Source organism: Podarcis muralis, chromosome 5 (genome assembly GCF_964188315.1).
Source record: "Podarcis muralis chromosome 5, rPodMur119.hap1.1, whole genome shotgun sequence".
Classification (NCBI taxonomy): Eukaryota; Metazoa; Chordata; class Lepidosauria; order Squamata; family Lacertidae; genus Podarcis; species Podarcis muralis.
In genome coordinates, this window is record NC_135659.1 from 91,371,226 (window position 1) to 91,391,086 (window position 19,861).

Consider the following 19,861-nt stretch of genomic DNA (forward strand, 5'->3'; position numbering starts at 1 on the left):
TGCATTTGGCTGGGGGTGCTGCTTGCTATTGGAGAAACAGATGTTGCAACAGATGTTGCTTTGCAGATTTAACTAGCACCATCCATTGGGGATGGGGCTCTGTTTGCTCCTCCATGCTCAACGGAGATATGTAAAGGGGCAGATTTTGCAGACCTCAGCAGAGTTGGGGGAGTTGTGGCAGCTATCCCTGGATGAAGTGGGAATGGCACAAGAGCTCAGCCCTCCTTTATAGCTAGTGTTACAAGTGAAAAGTTCCACCGGATAAGCCTAGGGCTTGTTGATCAGAAGGTTGGCGGTTCGAATCCCCACGACAGGGGGAGCTCCCGTTGTTCAGTCCCAGCTCCTGCCCACCTAGCAGTTCGAAAGCACGTCAAAGTGCAAGTAGATAAAGAGATACTGCTCCAGCGGGAAGGTAAACGGTGTTTCCATGCGCTGCTCTGGTTCGCCAGAAGCGGCTTAGTCATGCTGGCCACACAACCCGGAAAAACTGTCTGTCGACAAACGTCGGCTCCCTCAGCCTATGGAATGAGATGAGCGCGCAACCCCAGAGTCGTCTGCAACTGGACCTAACAGTCAGGAGTACCTTTACCTTTTACCCATTTTCGTGTCTGGTCCTTGTGGCGTGCTGTGATGAGAAAGCAGTCTAGAGGAGCTGGGCAGGGTACAAATAAATTATTATTATTATTATTATTATTATTATTATTATTATTATTACTACTACTATTACTATAGTGATGCACTCAGTGCTCACTAGCATTTTGAAAACTGAAGAGACTCTGTGTGGATGGAATCCAATGAACTACTAAGCCTCTTGCAAGGATTTCTCATGGAGCATCAGGGCATTCTCCCCTCTTCTCTCCCCCCATGCACCCCCATTTTTTTCTAGGGGTTCCCCAAACCCTCTGGAGCAGATTTGGGGAGGGCACAGGGCATGCACATGGGGAGGGGATGGGGGGAAGCAAAGAGGAATCCATACTGCCCCATGTTAGCCACTCGGGAAACCAGAAAGCAACTTTCTGGCTTGCTTCTCAGTGACTGGGGAAATCAGTTCTTCACTTTTCAGGAAACCGAGGAAGACACAATTTGAGCTTCACAGAGATAGCCCAGGGAGAAGCTATCCCACAAGCACTGGAACCCTTTAATTCAAACTTCTGTATCATTAGCATTCATATAGATGGTTCAAGAATTTCTATCACTATAATAGATAAGAATATGCTTGTCTCAGGAATTCAGTAAATACATAATGGCTTGAAGGGAGAACAATACCTGGGCTTTGCCTAAGAGTTCCACTTCAGACACAAATGAAAATAATGTTCAAAATATCTTAAATGTACATCATCAATCTGTTCTGTGAATGCTGATAATTCCTCAGTGCTCCATGGGGAAGCCTGATAATTATTTCTCTCAGCATGCAGAGGACGATGCCTATTTTAAGCATAGAACATGATGCCTGGGCAAAAAGCCCTTGAAAAGTTTCCAGAAACTTCAGTTGGGCCAGAATGCTGCTTCTAGACTATTAACTGAAATGGGCAGAACACATAACTGCAGTCCTGTTTCATCTGCATCGATGACCAGTTCATACCTTGGCTCAGTTCAAGGTGCTTCTTCTTGCCCTTTAAAGCTGAAATTACTTGTGACTGGATAGCTTAAGGACTGCCTTTCCCCCATACACAACATCCAGCATCTGAGCTCTTGTGAGTGCCTCCAAAAACTGATTTCTGGTGGGGAAGCACAAACTTTGACCACAAGCTCTAGAATGCCCTCTTATATACCGTATTTTTCGCTCTATATGACACACTTTCCCCCCTCCAAAAATGAAGGGGAAACGTGTGTGCGTCCTATGGAGCGAATGCAGGCTTTCACTGAAGCCTGGAGAGCGAGAGGCATCGGTGCGCACCGACCCCTCTCGCTCTCCAGGCTTCAGGCAGCTATCCGCAAGCTGGTCATGACTGGACCTAATGGTCAGGGGTCCCTGCTGTACACTGCACTGACATCTTCATCAAACTATCTACCATGACCCCAAGATCCTTGGCAGTCACCACCAGCTTTCAAATCCCATTAGCATGTTTGTGAAATCGGTATTATTATCCCACCCCCCATGTGTATCACTTGACAGACCTTGACACCGAACCACGTTTGTCATTTTAATGCACATCGACCGACTTCGGAAAGAGCCCTGTGCAATCCTTTTTCGTTTTTACCGCAGTAGAAGGGAAGTGGGACAGAGCATCTTTTAAACAAAAAGTCTGTGTATGAACCGAGGGCAAATTGACCACGGATCTCCATTCTAGGAGTTTTGAGAAATGATTTGACGTTCGCTCGAAGTAGTTTGCAGGCCCCAGGGTTGCCAGATAAACAGAAGAAAAAAACCCCCTGGTCCGGTCTGTCTGCTCCATTGTCTTTAAGAACAGTTTGATCTGTGGAATGGGTTTTGAAAACTGGGAGGAAAGCACTATTACCTCCTTGCGCCTGCAGACTGAGCTGCTCTCAAGTGCACAGGAGAAAAATCTAGCCCAAAAGTTGGCAGCTCTAACTGGGTCACTCTTTGGGTGATAACCAGAAGCAAAGCAGGCCACAGCTCCTGAACATTTAACATTTGTTGGGTAAAGGAAAGAATTTAGCCAGCTAACTGCTTTTCTCACATCTGCAACATTTGAGACATCTCCCAAGTCTCTCCCCACTAAGCAGCTATTAAAGACAAGGAACCTGGTCTTCGCTTTTTTATGAGATCACAGCCACATGGAGCTCTGAGCCTCTTGCCCCAGGTCTTAAAAAGGACAGTTTGCGTGTGAAAGTTGCAATTATACCCAGCGTTATTAAGTACCACAGGCGTGCCATCTCCTGGTGTAATTGCTCGCCTGCAGATAGGTAGAGATCCTTTCCAGAATATGTCTTTGGCATGGCGGTTGGTTATCCCTTCAGGCGAACATTTAACTTAACTGACAGATCCTGCTCTGTAGGTTCATTCAGGAAGAGAGACTTGATACTGCTGCATTTTGCAGAACTTTTGCAGATGAATTCCACTATCGGGGGGGGGGGGGGGGTTAAGCCCAAATTTTAAACACCAAATCTAGGAGATAGCAACCAAATCTGGAATGATACCATTGGCTTGGGACGTGCTAATTTATTCTTTCAGGAGTCAAACTGAGATAATGGATTATGTTGTGGGTTTCTTGCTCACAACAACTTCCCAATTTGTTTACGAGATCGTCTGGCAGTGAGGAAATTTGATCTGCATTGATTCCAGACTGGATTTAGTAACTAGATTAAACTCTCTTAGGGTTTCAGGGAAGTTCACTGAACCTTGCATTATTTGAAACAGTATACCAGAGCCCGGTAACTGAATTCCCTTAGTTTATTTTCTGAACTTAGAAGCAAATTGTGTATTTATATTTGACTTTGGCAAAAAGTTTTTATTAATTGCTAAAGCAAACGAATCGCTGCTTTCTTCTACAAACTTTACTTAGGGTATTTAACAAGAGAGGATCTGAATTTGACACATCCACCCAACTTTACACCATGTGGGCTTGCAGATGAGCAGCAGCTTAAATTATGCATACTCTGGTTCAGTTACGGATCAGGTCGGATCCTGAATGTTAATGCTAAAGCTGGATGAAAGGAAGCAGATCTTATGAGGAGGCTGGGAGAGACGATTTCCCTCTTCCCCACTGATAATGATGCTAAAGTAAGTATAAAATGAATTTACAAATGCATTTTGTGACCTTTGTCTCTCTATCCCTTTTATTCTTCTGTTGTTTTTCCCTTCCCTAAGATTAGATTGTAAGTTCATCTGGGCAGGAACTTGTGTTATTGTGTGTACAGTGAATGAATTAAAAATGGTGTGTCCCAACCCCCCCCCCCCCCGCTCTTCTGCTGCTTGTCGGAGCAGTGTAGAATCAAAAGAAAAGCTAGAAAAAGGGAAATGTCACATTATTCAGTAATTCTGCAAGTGTATTACACTATGAACTCAGCTACCCTGATTAAAAAAAAGTGATTTATGTGTGTTATGTGTGTGTTATAACATTGCACCAAGAGATGGCGACGTGGGGTCCTGTTTTTCTCTACCTGTTTTCCCTGTTTAAATTGACGGCGCTTTAAACTGAAACGCTTCTTTGATGCGCCTAGATGCAGCCCTATCATTGAGAAATATTTCTTGTTAAAAACAAGGGGAATCTAGGAAAGAGTAGATGTATGGAAGTGAGAGCTGGACCATAAAGAAGGCTGATCGCCGAAGAATTGATGCTTTTGAATTATGGTGCTGGAGGAGACTCTTGAGAGTCCCATGGACAGCAAGAAGATCAAACCTATCCATTCTGAAGGAAATCAGCCCCGAGTGCTCACTGGAAGGACAGATCGTGAAGCTGAGGCTCCAATACTTTGGCCACCTCATGAGAAGAGAAGACTCCCTGGAAAAGACCCTGATGTTGGGAAAGATGGAGGGAACAAGGAGAAGGGGACGACAGAGGACGAGATGGTTGGACAGTGTTCTTGAAGCTACAAACATGAGTTTGACCAAACTGCGGGAGGCAGTGGAAGACAGGAGTGCCTGGCGTGCTCTGGTCCATGGGGTCACGAAGAGTCGGACATGACTAAATGACTAAACAACAACAACAACCCACAGTAACCTGGTTTATAAGATTCCCTGAAAGTAAGCCATTGATTTCAGTAGGGGCCACAATGTTTAGAGTTTCTGAATACTGGTTGCAGTTGAAACTGCAGGCGGAGAGAGGGGTCTTCTGCTTGGGTCCTACTTGCAGGCTTGCCGCAGACAACTGGCTGGTCACAGTTAGAATGGGATGATGGGCTCAATGGGCCACTAGCCTAATCTGGAAGGCTCTTCTTATGTTCTTCTGCACACAAAATCTTTGCGTGCATGTAGAGGAAGAGATTACACATGGCAAATGCCATGCAAATTAACACCATAGAGGAAAACACACACTCCTGTCTTGTGAGAAACAAGGCAAAACTGTTCCATTTAGGATATAAGAACCTGTGTGAAACAGTATGGAAAAGCAACCACTTAAGGCCGCCTTTCCTCCTGACAATTAACTATTTTCTTTTTTAATTGATTTGAGCGCATGGAATATAGGATATTCTCTACTTTAGAAATACCAAAGGCACAAAATGGCTTCAAAACTGAATTAAGTTGAAACCTCATCAGAAATTTGGAACTTCCATTTCCCCCCAGCTTTAAAAAATATGTACAGTGGTACCTCTGGTTACATACTTAATTAGTTCTGGAGGTTCGTTCTTAACCCGAAACTGTTCTTAACCCGAAGCACCACTTTAGCTAATGGTGCCTCCTGCTGCCGCGCGACTTCTGTTCTAATCCTGAAGCAAAGTTCTTAACCTGAGGTACTATTTCTGGTTTAGCCGAGTCTGTAACCTGAAGCGTCTGTAACCTGAAGCATCTGTAACCCGAGGTACCACTGTATTGGCATGCCTGTCCTGAGCATGCTTTCAGTGGATTTCAGCTTCCATTGCTAGAATGGATAGCTGTAATAGTTTCAGCCTGCAATACAACCTATTTGCTACCTTTGGACCTAGGCTCTCTGGAGAAGAGTGGCTTTTACATCTATGTTTGATCACATTTGCTGCAGAAAGGAGGGAACCACCATGTCTGTACAGTCATCCTTTCAGCCTTAACCCCCCACTACTTATTCTAGAGCAGCCTCTCTCAACCTTGGGTCTCCATATGTTGTTGGACTACAACTCCCATCATCCTGACCAGTGGCCAGGGATGATGGGAGTTGTAATCCAACATCTAGGAATCCAAAAGGCTGTTCTAGAGGATTTGTTTTTCAATTTAGAGCATTTGGGTGGGCCAAATGCAGCCCTCATTATCTTGCCCTTGAAACTCTTCCCAAGTTGCACCCCTCATTGGGTTTGCTTTGCATCCTGAATGTTTTTGCCTGGCTGGAATGCATCCTAAAATTGTGATGATGACTCTCAGTTGCCTGGATGCAGGTTAGAGAAGGGTGCATGCAGAAATTTGCCTACTGAACAAAGAAGAAGAAGAAGAAGAGTTTGGATTTGATATCCCGCTTTATCACTACCCTAAAGAGTCTCAATGCGGATAACAATCTCCTTTCCCTTCCTCCCCCACAACAAACACTCTGTAAGGTGAGTGAGGATGAGAGACTTCAGAGAAGTGTGACTGGCCCAAGGTCACCCAGCAGCTGCATGTGGAGGAGCGGAGACGCGAACCCGGTTACCCAGATTAAGTAACCGGGTGGAGGAGCACGGAAGTGAACCTGGTTCACCAGATTACGAGTCTACTGCTCTTAACCACTACACCACACTGGCACTGGCTACACCCACTTTTCCTCTGGCCCCGCCCACCGCTGGCATGTGGCTCTCGGAAGCTTCCCTGGAAGGGAACACCGCCCTCAGGCTGACAAAGGTCCCCCACCTCTGATTTAAAAATTTTTGTCAATGCATCTTCCTCTGAAGTTGCAAAAGCTCGTGCATCTCGTTACAGTTAATTGCCTGGCATAGAATGGACAGCCAAGCGCTGTCAGCACATGTTTGTGGATTTAACATTGCCTAATGAAGGCGTGAGGTGTCTTGTAATGAATCAACAGAATCCTCGAGATGTAAAGAGCTATGCCAGCAGAGAGTGTGAGTCATACAATGACTATGATGAAGTCCTGTTGTGTTTTATATATATATATACACACACACACCTCTTCATAAGTTAATCACATGCCCTTTTAAAATGTGGTTTTTTTTGGGGGGGTTATTGGGTTGTTGTTTTTATTTTGATTATATAGTTTGTGGTTTTATATTTTGATTTTGTTCTGCAAACTGCCCTGAGACCTCTGGGTATAGGACGGTATATAAATTCAATAAATAATAATAATAATGATCACATGGCAGCTACAGACTGTGAGTCAGCATTCCTTGACTGTACACAGGATCTGTATAGTTTTGGATTTATTTTTATTTTAAAAAAGAGTGAATTGTTTAGTATTTGCTTTGATAACTATCATCAATAACTTTGGTAGAATATGAAACTTAAATATATAGTAATAGATTAGACATCTGTGTGTATCTAGAACCGTTTGCAGACCAACGCTATAAATATTTACTCAGAAGGAAGTTCTACAATGTTCAATGGGGTGGGGTTACTTGTTTCCTGGGACTGCTAACCTATGCATACCTACCTACCAGCAAGTAATAGCGAGGAAGAGCCTTTGAAAATGGTATGGCTCACCTCTGAGCATACATGCATAAGGCTAGGCTACGATTAGGTATATCTGTTGATCCAACTAGGCCAAACTCGTATTGTGAGCTCTGCAAGTAATGAACACAAACAATGCAAGTCTACCTGTTGTATGAAGAGGTACTTTCTGCATTTACAGAGAGACCCACCCTCCTGATTATGTGTACTCAGAAATAAGCCCTACTGCTGCTGGTTTTGTTTTCAGGGTTGCAATATTAGACTTCTAAGATACGATAAAGGTTTGGCTGCAATCCTATGCACACTTAACCTGAGAGTAAGGAACTACTTCTGAGTAGACATGCACACAATTGGGCTGTTAAGACTGCAATTGCATGCATGCACAGTGCAATTCCAAATCGTGTCTCCTCAAAAGTAAGCCTATTGAATTCACTGGAGCATACTCCCAAGTAAGTAGGGTTAGCACTAGAGTCTTGTCTGGGAGTGAGCCCTCCTTAATGGTGTTTACTTTCGAACATCCATACACAGGCTTAGATTGTGACCCTAACTCTGCTTGGGGAAGGGTAATAGAATCTGATTTGCACGCCCAAGGAAAAGGTCCCATCCTTGGCATCTCCAGGTAAGGCTGGGAAAGACTCTGCCAGTCAGTGCATACAATACTGAGCTACATGGTCCAATGGTCCAGCTCATTTTGAGTTTCCTAGATTAACTTACCTGGGTGTAAATTCCATTGAAATCAACAGGGCTTACTGCTGAGTAGCCAGAGTTAGGATTACAGATGTGCACTGTTAGGGCTGCAGCCCTTTGCAAATTTGGGGGAGTTAATCAGAATAAAAAAAAGGGGAGGGCTTTGCTTCCAAGCACACATGCACAGCTGCTGCACCACCTTAAAACGGAAGAGATGAATAGGCTTTAATGCAATGCAAAAAAGAAGAAGGAAAAGGAGCGAACATAACCTAAGAACGTAAGAATAGGCTGCTGGATCAGGCCAGTGGCTGATCTCGTCCAGTATCCTGTTCTCACAGGGGCCTGTGGGAAACCAGTGAGCAGAACATGAGGTCAAGACCCCTACCCTTCCAGGGGTTTCCAGCAACTGGCATTCAGAAACATTGCTGGAGGCAGAGCATAGCCATGCATGGCTACTAGACATTGACAGCCATGTCCTGAATCTTACAACATTCAGCTTACTTGGAAATCTTCTGTTATATGAGCTCTTGCATTTATTTTATTTTATTTTTGCAGCTGAGTTTTATGTCATAGCTGTCAACTTTTCCCTTTTCTTGCAAGGAATCCTATTCGGAATAAGGGAAACGTTGACAGCTATGTTTTTATGTGGCAATGTTTATTTTGATACTGACGAGGGTGTTCTGCTTTGTTAAGCTTTACAGAACGTAGAAATCATCTCCTTTTTGTTTTGGTATTTACTGTTTATTTAAGATGTGTTGTAAACCGCTTAAGAGTTTTGCTTAACTACGAGCGGTATATAAGTGGTCGAAATAAATAATAAATAACAAAATGAGAGAGAGGAGGGTGGAGAGTAACTTTCCCCAGTCCACTTTCTCTATGCATGATTTCGAAAACTTCTTCCATGCTGCGCCGCCTCCCCCCCCCCTGCCCCGCAAACGTTGCATCACGCCGATTTCCTTGGTAGGCGAGTCGCTCCATCCCCTTGACCCTTTCGACGGACTTCTCTGAACCTTCCCTGGCTGTGCAAGCCAAGCACCCCACCCCACGCCGTGCAAAGACCCCCGTGCAACATACTAGGGATGTGCAACGCCGCGTGCCTGGCCAGCCCCTCCGCAGCGCTCAGGATGCTTCGCAAAGCATCCCTCTCTCGTCTTTTTTTTCCTATTTGCATGGCCACGCCCCGTACTGAGCACGCCATTGGCCGAAGCCCCCTTCGCCCCAGCGAGCGTGCGGCATGCGCGCGCGCGCGCGCCGTTGAGGCGGGTGTGTGTGTGCGCGCGCGCGCGCGTGGGGGAGACGATGCCTGTGTGTCTGCGGCGCCGCTCTCTCCCTCTCTCATTAGCATAGGCCGCGCCTTATTGGTGGGCTTTCGGGAGGAGAGGGAGGCGGGGCGGGCTTAACGTCGTCACGGCCCTTTGGCGGGGCTCGATTGGAAGCTCCCCAGTTGCCTGTCAAAGAGGGTTTGAGGGCGGGGTTGAGGGCGAGGGAGATAGCGAGGGAGGAGAGAAGAGAAGGGGGTGAAAACGACGACGACGACGACGAAGAAAAAGAGGGTCCCACTTCCGCCTTGGTGTCAACCGGGTCTCGTGAGGAAGCGAGCGAGCGCGCGCGCCGCGAGAGGCCGCTGCCAGGTAACCAACCGCCGAGGGCGCTTAACCGTCGTCGCCGCCGCCGCCGCCGCCGTCCTTCTGGTCCCTCAGCTCCCGACCCGGTTGGGCGCCTGGCACTGAGGGAAACAGCTGGAGCCCCACAGCGGGGCGAGAGGGGCGGGTGGGCCCAAAAAAACAACCTTCTCCCGGCCCGCCTGAGGAGAGGGAGCCAGAGGAGCTACTTGTGAGGAGGAGGAGAGCGTCGAGGCTTTGCCCCCGCTCCCTCACAGGGCCACTCTGAGGGAAGAAGAGGCCCCTTTCGGACCCGTCAGGCTCGTTTCGGAGAGGGAGGGAGGGGCGGTGAGGGGCCAGACCCGCGCCTTCCCTCCCCGAGGGAGGGCCGTGACTCCGTGGCCGGGCAGGTGCCTCGCACCCAGTGGGGTGCCCCGGGCTCGGTCCCTAGCGCCTCAGTCCCCGGTAGGGCTTGGGGTGGGGTGGGGGACGAGATCCGGCCTCTTCGTGGACTGTACCGAGGGCCAGCGCTAGCCTGACTTGCTGCAAGGCAGCTTCCCTGTCGGGCAGCAGTTCAGCGGCAGAGCATCTGCTTTGCATGCAGGAGGACCCAGGTTCGGGGCCCAGCGCCTGCAGGTAAGGTGGCTGCTGCTGCTGCCAGTCCGTGTGAGATGGGATATAGGTGCCAGTTTCCTGGGTGCCCGAGCACACGCAAAATTCCCCATGTAGGGGCCGCTCCCCCCCCCAAATGTCAGCAAGCATCAATAAAAATACTTTAAAAACTGAGGTTATGCCCACCCACCCCCGGTAAAAGCCTGCCTGCCCACCCTAACAAAAATCCTGGCATGGCACCCACGACCCTGGGCACCCATGGTCGTGGGGCCTAGCTGGCTTTCCTGGGCTGGGCTGAGATGGGCCAGTGGTCTGTAAAGCAGTTTCTTATGCTCCTGTTTGCCTCTCCTACTCACTCCTAGGTTGAGATGTTATTTGGAGGGAGGAGGGTTTTTTTTTTGCCCCCTCATAAGGCCCCTGTGTTGTTGAGGGGTTCAAACTCGCCCTTTACAGACACACATATCCATTGACATTTCAGCTGCGCCGCGCCCCCCCCCCCCGCATTCCCGCAAGTCCAAGCAAGCATTTCTACATCTGATTTCCACTTCTCTGCTTTTGAGTTGGGTTGCCAACTTCCTTATTTGTGTGTGCGTTGCTTGTGTTCCTGCTCCTGTGCTCGGAACAGCATCTTGATCTGCACACGTTGATTAGTACCTCCGTAGATGCTGATCACTGCATATTGAAAAATTTCACCTGCTTATTTCTGCAGATAAAGTAATTCTGTTCGCAAGACTGCTATGGGCCATAGGTGCCAACTCCCTGGGGCCATCATGAGAGGCTGGTTGTGTTTTTGAATTATTTTTTCAGCTCAGCTGATAATCCTGGTGCTGAGTGCATGATTTGGCCTTGTGGCAGTGGTAATGAACCTTTTTTAGACGGAGGGCTGCATTCTAATCTGGGCAGTCTGGGGTGGGGGGTGCACATATGCTCTGTCAGTGCCAGAGGGGAAAGTTGGTGAAGCGATGATTTTACATTTTACTTTTCTACAGTCAGTTTCTACACATGCACACACGCCCCTCTGTCCACTATCCAGGCAATCAAGAAACATGATAAAGAGTTCTAGGACAGATTCTAACCAGACAAAAACAATGAAGGAGTTATGAAGTAGGACTGGTGGAGTGGTGTGGCCTGTTAGAGTTTTGACAACTGGATAGAGAGGCCTGCATGATAACAATCAGCCTCTGGACCTCATGTTCCCCAACTGTGACTTAAAACCTCCTCAATGTTCTTGGTTTGCATTGCTTCATTTACCTTAGGACAGTGTTTCTCAGACCTGGATCTCCAGCTGTTGTTGGACTACAACTCCCACCATCTCTGACCACTGGTTTTGCTAGGGATAATGGGAATTGTAGTCCAACAACAGCTGCGGTTTCAAGTTTGAGAACACTGCCTTAGGCAAAGGGAATGTGATCTTTGAAGTTTGTGGATGTGGTATCTCAAGCCTGAATGCACCCTGCTATTCATTCCTCCTTTTGGGGATAGAGGAACCCCTTCATGCACCTGTGGCTATATTTCTCTGATGGTTTTATACTCACTAGATTGAGGTGGTCAACAGAGTCTAATTGTCATCAAAACTGAAATTTCATCTCTGGAACTTGGACATTTAAGATGTGACTTTTTTTTTAGAGGAAGAATTGCACCTTTCCCAATGCAAGGAAGAAAGCAGAGAAAGGAGAATAGCAAATATTTAACATCTTTTGGCACTAAACCAAAAAGTGTGTAGTTCATTACAGGTCAAGGAAGGGAACATACCTGTCTGTAAGTGTGGGACCTAATTTGCTACTAGTGCTGTGGGGATAGACATCAACATTCATTTATTGGAAGTATTTATAGGCTGCCTTTTAGTGCATAACCCTCACAATGTGGCGTACAACAATGATATGAGATATATTAGGATACATTTAACGTATCAAAAGCATAAGAAGGCAAAATTGTGAAGAAGCATGGAGCATCAAGAATCAATAGCATAAACACTGTTAAAGGCAGTCTGGAATACGAGTTTTCTGGGCATGCTTTAAGGTTTGCACTAAATGTGTAGTAGTGCAATAGGAAGTGAGTTCCACAATTGCCAGGCCACCCCCAAGAAAGCCCTATCTTTTGCACCCATCAACCAAACTGATTTTATTGGTGAGTAGGTTTGAATGAGTGAAGACTACTTTAAAAAAACAACCCTGGCCCCAAATCATTAAGGATTTAATAGTCAGACAGTCTTGCCTGGAGGCAGGAGTCATTCCTAGGGTTAGGTTTGTTGCCCTTCTGTTTGTTGCTGACAACTTGCCTCGGCTTACTCCAGGGTGTAACTTGATGTATTAGTGACAACAGAAACCATTTCCTTCCTCTGAAGAGAACTGGGTGGAGAGACTTTTGCCTGGGGAATAGCCTATAGCACTGTAGGGGATAATAGACCTCTAGATTTGTTTATAACATCTGCTGCCCTGTCCCTTCGACTAATTCACTTTAGACTGGAGATACACTAAGATAATTAACTTCCTTGTACCTTGGGGTGTGGCAAGCCCCTTGTCCCTTCTAACTTGGAGACTGCCTCTGGCTCTAGTGAGACTATCTTGCATAGGAGCAGAAATGACCTCCTATTTGGATACTGTATCTTGTTCCTTATTGCATAGCTGACCATTCCTGCTGCAGTTTGTGAGACTATTTGGAACATATGAATGTAGTTGCCATCTATATCTCTGGCATAATTGAGGATTTTAAACCAGTACACACCCATTGGCAGCGAAGGATATGTTTACTTCTTGTAGAGATGGTGAAATAGGAAAATTATGCCTCCTGCTTCACCTCCAATCTGAATTGTAACTAAATATTTGAAAATGTGAAGATTTGAAAATATCAAATGGTGAGACTTGGTTTTGAAGTCACCAGTTTAGGGATAGGTAAGGTGGTGAAAATCAAAGAGAGGGCTATTATCCTGAATGCGCTTGATATTTCAGATTGGTTTTGTTCCATCTTAAAGTATAGAACAATTGCTTCGTCCTTACTTTAGAGATTAGACTTTAACTTTATTATCTGGATCTTCTGTTCCCTGAAGATATGAAGAAGAGACCCGCATTTTAGATAAGACAGGAGGCTGCTTTCATGTGGCATGAAAGTAAAAACCCTAATATATCACACACTTCTTGTCTTGGAAGATACTCATCTTCCTAAATAGATGCTCATCTTCCTAAATGGAGAAAAGAGTATGTAAAGGAAGGGTTTTATGGTGGGTCCTACAAATGGGATAATCTACCCTGGAATTTAGAAGTGGGAGAAAAACCAACTGCTGTGATTTGTTGACCCTACTAAAATCCAGTGGGGTGAATATTTAACACCTCTTACTGGAACGAATCCCCACGACGGGTGAGCTCCCGTTGCTCAGCCCCAGCTCCTGTCAACCTAGCAGTTCGAAAGCACGCCAAAGTGCAAGTAGATAAATAGGTACCGCTCTGGCGGGAAGGTAAACGGCGTTTCCATGTGTTGCTCTGGTTTTGCCAGAAGCGGCTTAGTCATGCTGGCCACATGACCCGGAAAAATTGTCTGTGGACAAACATCGGCTCCCTCAGCCAGTAAAGCGAGATGAGCGCCGCAACCCCAGAGTCATTCGCAACTGGACTTAATTGTCAGGGGTCCTTTACCTTTACTGGAACTATATGGACCACCTCTGTTGCAAAGTATGAACACAAGCAGTGATAATCTTTGTAGTTATGCAGTAAAGGGAATGGACTCCATAGATTGTGTTAATGGCTATTATGCACCCCTATTTCTACTGCTTTAGGGTGCCACCCTAGATCCGCTGGGTTGAGTGAGTTAGGATGTGTCAAATCTCCAGTTTAGCCAGCAGATACCTAGTTCAGCTGGTATAAGTCCCCAGCTCTGGCTAAGTTGGCTGAGCTGAGACTGACAGAATTTACACTGGCGTAAACTTTGCAAAATGGGTGTTGTGTGGGAGACTGGGCTGAGGGAACTTGTTCTGGTTCCTGACTTGGTTCATCTCAGTCATGTGACCTACCAGCCCAGTGGAACTTGCACTGGCAAAAAGTGTGGTATAGGTCAAACTGTATTTTAAAGGCTTGTTTCTCCTCTGTCAGGACTAGATTGGCTCTGCCGGCAGTAGCCCTGCTCCTGAACCATGTATGGATCTGGTGTACTTTACACTGGCTTAATTTAAGGCTGTGTGAATTACGTTGGCTTCACATAATTAGAATTGCTCCCTTAGCCATATAGAAGCGATCAAAACTACATCTGTGGGACAACAGGAGTTTGCATAACAGATGCAAGACTTCCATTACTGTGTATTGTATGACCATGTGAAAGATAAGGTATCCCTGGACAGTGTTGAATTAGAGCCTGGGTTCAAATCCTAGATTAGCTGTTGTTTCACATAAGTGGTTCTGTGCAAGTTGCCCTCTTAACCACACCAGTGTCATGAACATAATAACATTTAATTTACAGTGGCCTGCTGAATGAGCCATGGGCTCATCAGCTCCTTATTCTGGTCTCCTCTAGTGCAGCTATGAGGATGAGGCTGGAAACTTGTGGTTCTGTTTTCAGTTAACCACAGTGTAGTATAACATCCAAACTTAAATATGCTTAATCCTAACTTTGATTTATTGAAACAAGCCAGCTTCATAAACCACATAAACCCTGGTCTCAGTTGTGAAGAATATTCCTATGCTATGAATGGTCCATGTTACCATTAAGAAAAAGAGGTAGGAATAGGCCAATGTATATGTGGATGGTCCCTGGATAAAGTGACTTTTCTTTTTTAAGTTCTCAAAGTTCTTAACTAGCTCAAGGTTGTCATCTGAAGTAGCCAGATGCTTAACTGATAATCAATCACAGTCAGTCCATCATTTGAAAAATAAGAGTTCAGAGCTGGCTTGCCCCCAAATGGGAACTGGACATTCCATTTTGGTGACTGTAACCTTGGTTTAAGGAGACATTTGGCACCTAGCTTACATATCTGAATTTCTGACACTGGTTATGCTGCAGGAGAAGTGGGAAGTGGAGAACAAGGGACCCCAAGACTCATTTGCATAACACTAAAATTTAAACCATAGCCCACATAAAAATTAAACCATTATTATTATTATTATTATTATTATTATTATTATTATTATTATTATGCCTTTCATTTCAAGAATAATGCAGTCAGTGTGTTTGTGACTATGACTGAGGTTTACAGTTAAAACTATTCTGTACAGTTGAAAGGGTTAGATATGGAGATGACGTGAGATATTTTATGTTGACAAGCAACACCTTGGATTTTGCAGTCTCAGTTGCAAAACTCAGTTGTTTTAGACAGCAGTTAGGCATTCTGAATTCTGTTGAAAGTTAATATGGCCAAAGTATATAGGATGTCTGTGGAGCCAATATGAATACTCTTATGATGGGCTTCCTGGGCAATGCAGAATGTATGTATACTGTAGCTTGCTTTGATGTATTATCTGAAGCTTGGCATATGATGAGAAGAAGCAATTGTGCAAATAATGTGTTAGATTTACTTGTTGCTGCCAAATCCCAGCCATCCCAAAGTGTTTGATATTGATGTATGGCAGGGGTCAGCAACCTAAGGCCCATGGGCCACAAGCAGCCCATGGGGTTTGTTTAACTGGCCCATGAACCCCCGCCGCCTGCTTGGGGACCCCTGCCGCCTGCTCAGTTGGCTCCCATGCTCTGTGCTAAACCAGCACGAAGCAGAGCGGGGACTGCCTTCCGCGATGCTGGCTGGCTTCCCATTGGCTGCAGCAACCTCCTGCAGCCAATGGGAAACTGTGTGTGCCTCCACGCCAGAAGGAGCGTCGGAAATAGTGTTTGCGCATGTGCGTGCACACACACACGCCCACCGCGGCGTCTGCGGGACCGTGAACCGGCCCAAGTCACAAAAACTTTGCTGACCTCTGATGTATGGAATATTGTTGCAACTGAGAACATCTCATCTTCTGCAGTGTGAACCCTTCCTGCCTCAGAGGTGTAGGGGCAAAACTGAAGAACCTGGTATATCTTTTGGTATATCTTTTGGGAAGGTCACTATGTAATATAAAAAATCTATGCAATATTATTTATTTGTAAATTTCTGTACTCTTCCTCCCCAGCCCCAAATTAATAAATCAGTAAAATGTTACATCAGCGGGGTGCGCTCCCGTTGCTCGGTCCCAGCGCCTGCCAACCTAGCAGTTCGAAAGCACTCCCGGGTGCAAGTAGATAAATAGGGACCGCTTACTAGCGGGAAGGTAAACGGCGTTTCCGTGTGCGGCTCTGGCTCGCCAGATGCAGCTTGTCACGCTGGCCACGTGACCCGGAAGTGTCTTCGGACAGCGCTGGCCCCCGGCCTCTTGAGTGAGATGGGCGCACAACCCTAGAGTCTGTCAAGACTGGCCCGTACGGGCAGGGGTACCTTTACCTTTAAAATGTTACATATAATCAAGGACCATATATACAAAGAATAGAAGATAATTGGTATGCATAACTAAAATCAGGAGGAATGAAAAGTAAGGACACTCGAGCAGTTAAATCCTTATGGAAGGATTTCTGCATAATCTGTGCTGGGGGCGGGCGGGCAAATTGCTTGAAAAGCTCATCAAGTTTTATATCTGTATAAACCTCACTTCAGAGAGGCTTTTTCTGGTATGTCCATCATTCTGCCTATTTCTTATTGATGGGGCTAGTTTTACTTGCCTGCTTCTCTTGGGCGATCTGTATACTTAGCCGAGCCTGAGTTTAAGGATGTGCAACCATATGTATATTAAGCAGAAGAGCTATTGTGGAAGTGTACTCACCGTGTTTCATTCATATGTATGATTTTTCCAGCACTGAACTGCATATTTGGACAGAAGTGGCTTGTATTCATTTTTACAAGAAGATGGCTTTAGTGGTGTTTTCTTGAAAATTTTGAATTGAAAAATGAAAATTAGACTATAATTTCTTAGGGAAATAATAGATTCATAGAATTGTAGAGTCTCTTCCAACCCCTTGAAATGCAGGAACCATAACAGAAAAATCTCTCATAGCTGGCCATCCAATGTCTATTTAAAAAACACCAATAACAGAGAGTCCACCATGTTCTAAGGTAGTCTGTTCCTCTGTCAAACAGCTCTTGTCATCAGAAAGCTCCAGTTTACGTTGGAAAACTACCTGCTTTCTATTTTAACATGTTAGTTTTATTTGTATTTAGAAAACAACATTGAAAGTATTCCCTGTTTTTATTTTGGTCCCAATACAACACAAGTGTTTGACTTGAAATACAGTATTGGAAGGGGAAATTAAAACATACTTAATGTGGTTAAATGTTATATTGTGTAGACATTCTTATTCAAATACTTAAAAAAATTAAAAGACAATAGCATGTATTTCCCTTGTGTTGTTTAAATTTAAGTGGGTGAGGGGAGGATTAGTGATTGCTATTGACCTCCCATTTTTATTTTTCTCATTCCAATTTACAAAACAGTGCTATACATTTATTCTCTCACATACTTAGTAGGGATAATCAGATGAAAATCATTTAATACAACTTACTGCCAACCTTGCCTAATATTGTATTTATAATTGGTATCCATTCATTGTTCCTAATGAACTTATAAAATGGCTATTTTTCCACCCCACATCATAGCATGGCTTAGATTACAAGCCTTAGAACTACAGTACTGGGTCCTTAGCAATGCACATATTTATGCTACTACAAGTGGCTCTCTGACTTCTCTGGATTACATGCCTTCTAAAAAATTCTCTTTCTTTCCTTTCACCCACAATCAATCAACCTGAGATTGTCTCAAGTAGGTTAGGGGAAAAAGGGCCATTTCAATGCAACAGAAGGTTAGTTGATCACAGTGATGGAACTAGTGTATATCTTGAACCCCTATATATGTTTTATACTCTGAGGAGGCATAGCACTTCCTATAATGCTGAGAGGCAAGATTATGAAAAGTATAAAAGGAGTGTGTGTGGGGGTGTCTTTTGGTATGTGCCACATGCTTGTAATTTGCCACCAAATGTAGTAATGAATATACCTTAATATTGCTGTTCAGTGTCCTCAACTGATATTGTCGTGCATTGGCTCATTTGCACTTTTTTCATTGGTCCTGCTTACACTAAAACCTCCTGATATTTGTTTCAGGGTTGCTGCTTGTATGCAACTGTAATTTATCTTTCTTATCTTTGCAAGGGCATCAGCACATCTGCACTGTAAGGTTGTTTTCAAGGGCTTGTTTTGTGACATTTCATGCTGATGCCAGTTAGTTAGGATTAATGTTAGATTGGGGTATGCAGTCATATCCAACTGACTTTTACACAGAGTAGGCACACTGAAGTTAGTTGACCTAAGTTAGCTGCTAATTTTAATGGGTCTACTCTGAATAAAAGTCGAATGCAATCCTTGTTTCATTTTGGAATGGGAAGTAAAGGTAAAGGGACCCCTGACTGTTAGGTCCAGTCGCAAACGACTCTGGGGTTGCGGCGCTCATCTCGCTTTATTGGCCAAGGAAGCCAGTGTACAGCTTCCGGGTCATGTGGCCAGCATGACTAAGCTGCTTCTGGCAAACCAGAGCAGCGCACGGAAACACCATTTACCTTCCTGCTGGAGCGGTACCAATTTATCTACTTGCACTTTGATGTGCTTTCGAACTGCTAGGTTGGCAGGAGCTGGGACCGAGCAACGGGAGCTCACCCCGTTGCGGGGATTCGAACCCCCGATCGGCCAGGATAGCTCAGTTGGTTAGAACACGATGCTGACGACACCAAGGTTGCAGGTTCAATCCCTGTACGGGGCAGCTGCATATTCCTGCATTGCAGGGGGTTGGTCTAGATGATCCTCAGGGTCCCCTCCAACTATATAATTCTAAGTCCTAGGCTCTGTGGTTTAACCCACAGCACCACCCATGTCCCTGGAATGGGAAGTAGCCCTGACCAAATACTAGACTTAGAAAAATACCTGATGTGTTGTTCCTGGGGCACATGAAGTAGCTCAAGGTTGTAATCTGAACTAACCAGGTGTTTAACTGATAATCAACCACAGTCACCCTAGCCTATCTGAGTTTCTAACACTGATTGTTCCTAAGTTTAATGGGTATTAATCTGTTTCCTAGTAGGTTTTCCAGTTCCCTATACATGGAGATTTTCCTAAGTCTGAACTCTAGATCGATTGTTGATAAATGGATGTGCCTGTATGATTTGATTCCATTAAGACCTAGGCTGGGAGGAAGGCACCTGCATATTCCAGGGCTCTTATGTCTTATGCCTTCATAATCTATATTACTGGAGGGCTTTCTTACCCTGGGTATCTAAAAGTCAGCCTATCATACATTCATAGACAAAATGGAGTTCCTTTTGCATCGAGCTGCTAGAGACATGTTTAAAATGACAGAGAAACATGGTTCCTTGACAACACTGCCCTGAGTTCCTTTGGGAAAGGGCACGGTACTGATATGATAAATAACAGATATTGGGTTGTATTCTGTGCTAGTCCTACTCAAGTGTAGACCCATGGAAGTTGATGAACATGTCTAACTTAGGTTCTTTAATTTTACCTGGTCTACTCTGCGTAGAACTTAGTTAAATGCAACCCAACATACTGAACCTACACTTTGTTTGGAGGAAAGACTTTGACACAAATACTTATTTGTAGTGGTGTTTCCATCAATGTACAGTTTAATAATCCTGGCTCTTTCATAATTGGTATAAAATCAGCCTGATATGTAAGCTAGTGTTGTTGTCTGATATAGCATTTGCCTTTTCCACTGTGTGCAAAACACTCAGTGCAGAGTTACTCCATCTCTGACCTAGAATGTTT

At 44.9% G+C, this 19,861-nt stretch overlaps 1 protein-coding gene across 3 annotated transcripts in view; it reads left to right on the plus strand.

Annotated features, from left to right (window-relative positions):
- Nucleotides 1-9,349: 9,349 nt before the first annotated feature.
- Nucleotides 9,350-19,861, plus strand: part of OSBPL2 (oxysterol binding protein like 2) — a 69,239-nt gene continuing 58,727 nt past the window's right edge. The window contains exon 1 of one of the 3 annotated variants that reach the window (XM_028735384.2): nucleotides 9,350-9,501. The gene's annotated coding sequence lies outside the window, so the exon portion shown is untranslated. Of the gene's footprint in view, nucleotides 9,502-9,968; nucleotides 10,108-19,861 lie in introns of those variants that run through there. The other 2 variants (XM_028735386.2, XM_028735385.2) reach the window with 2 other exon arrangements.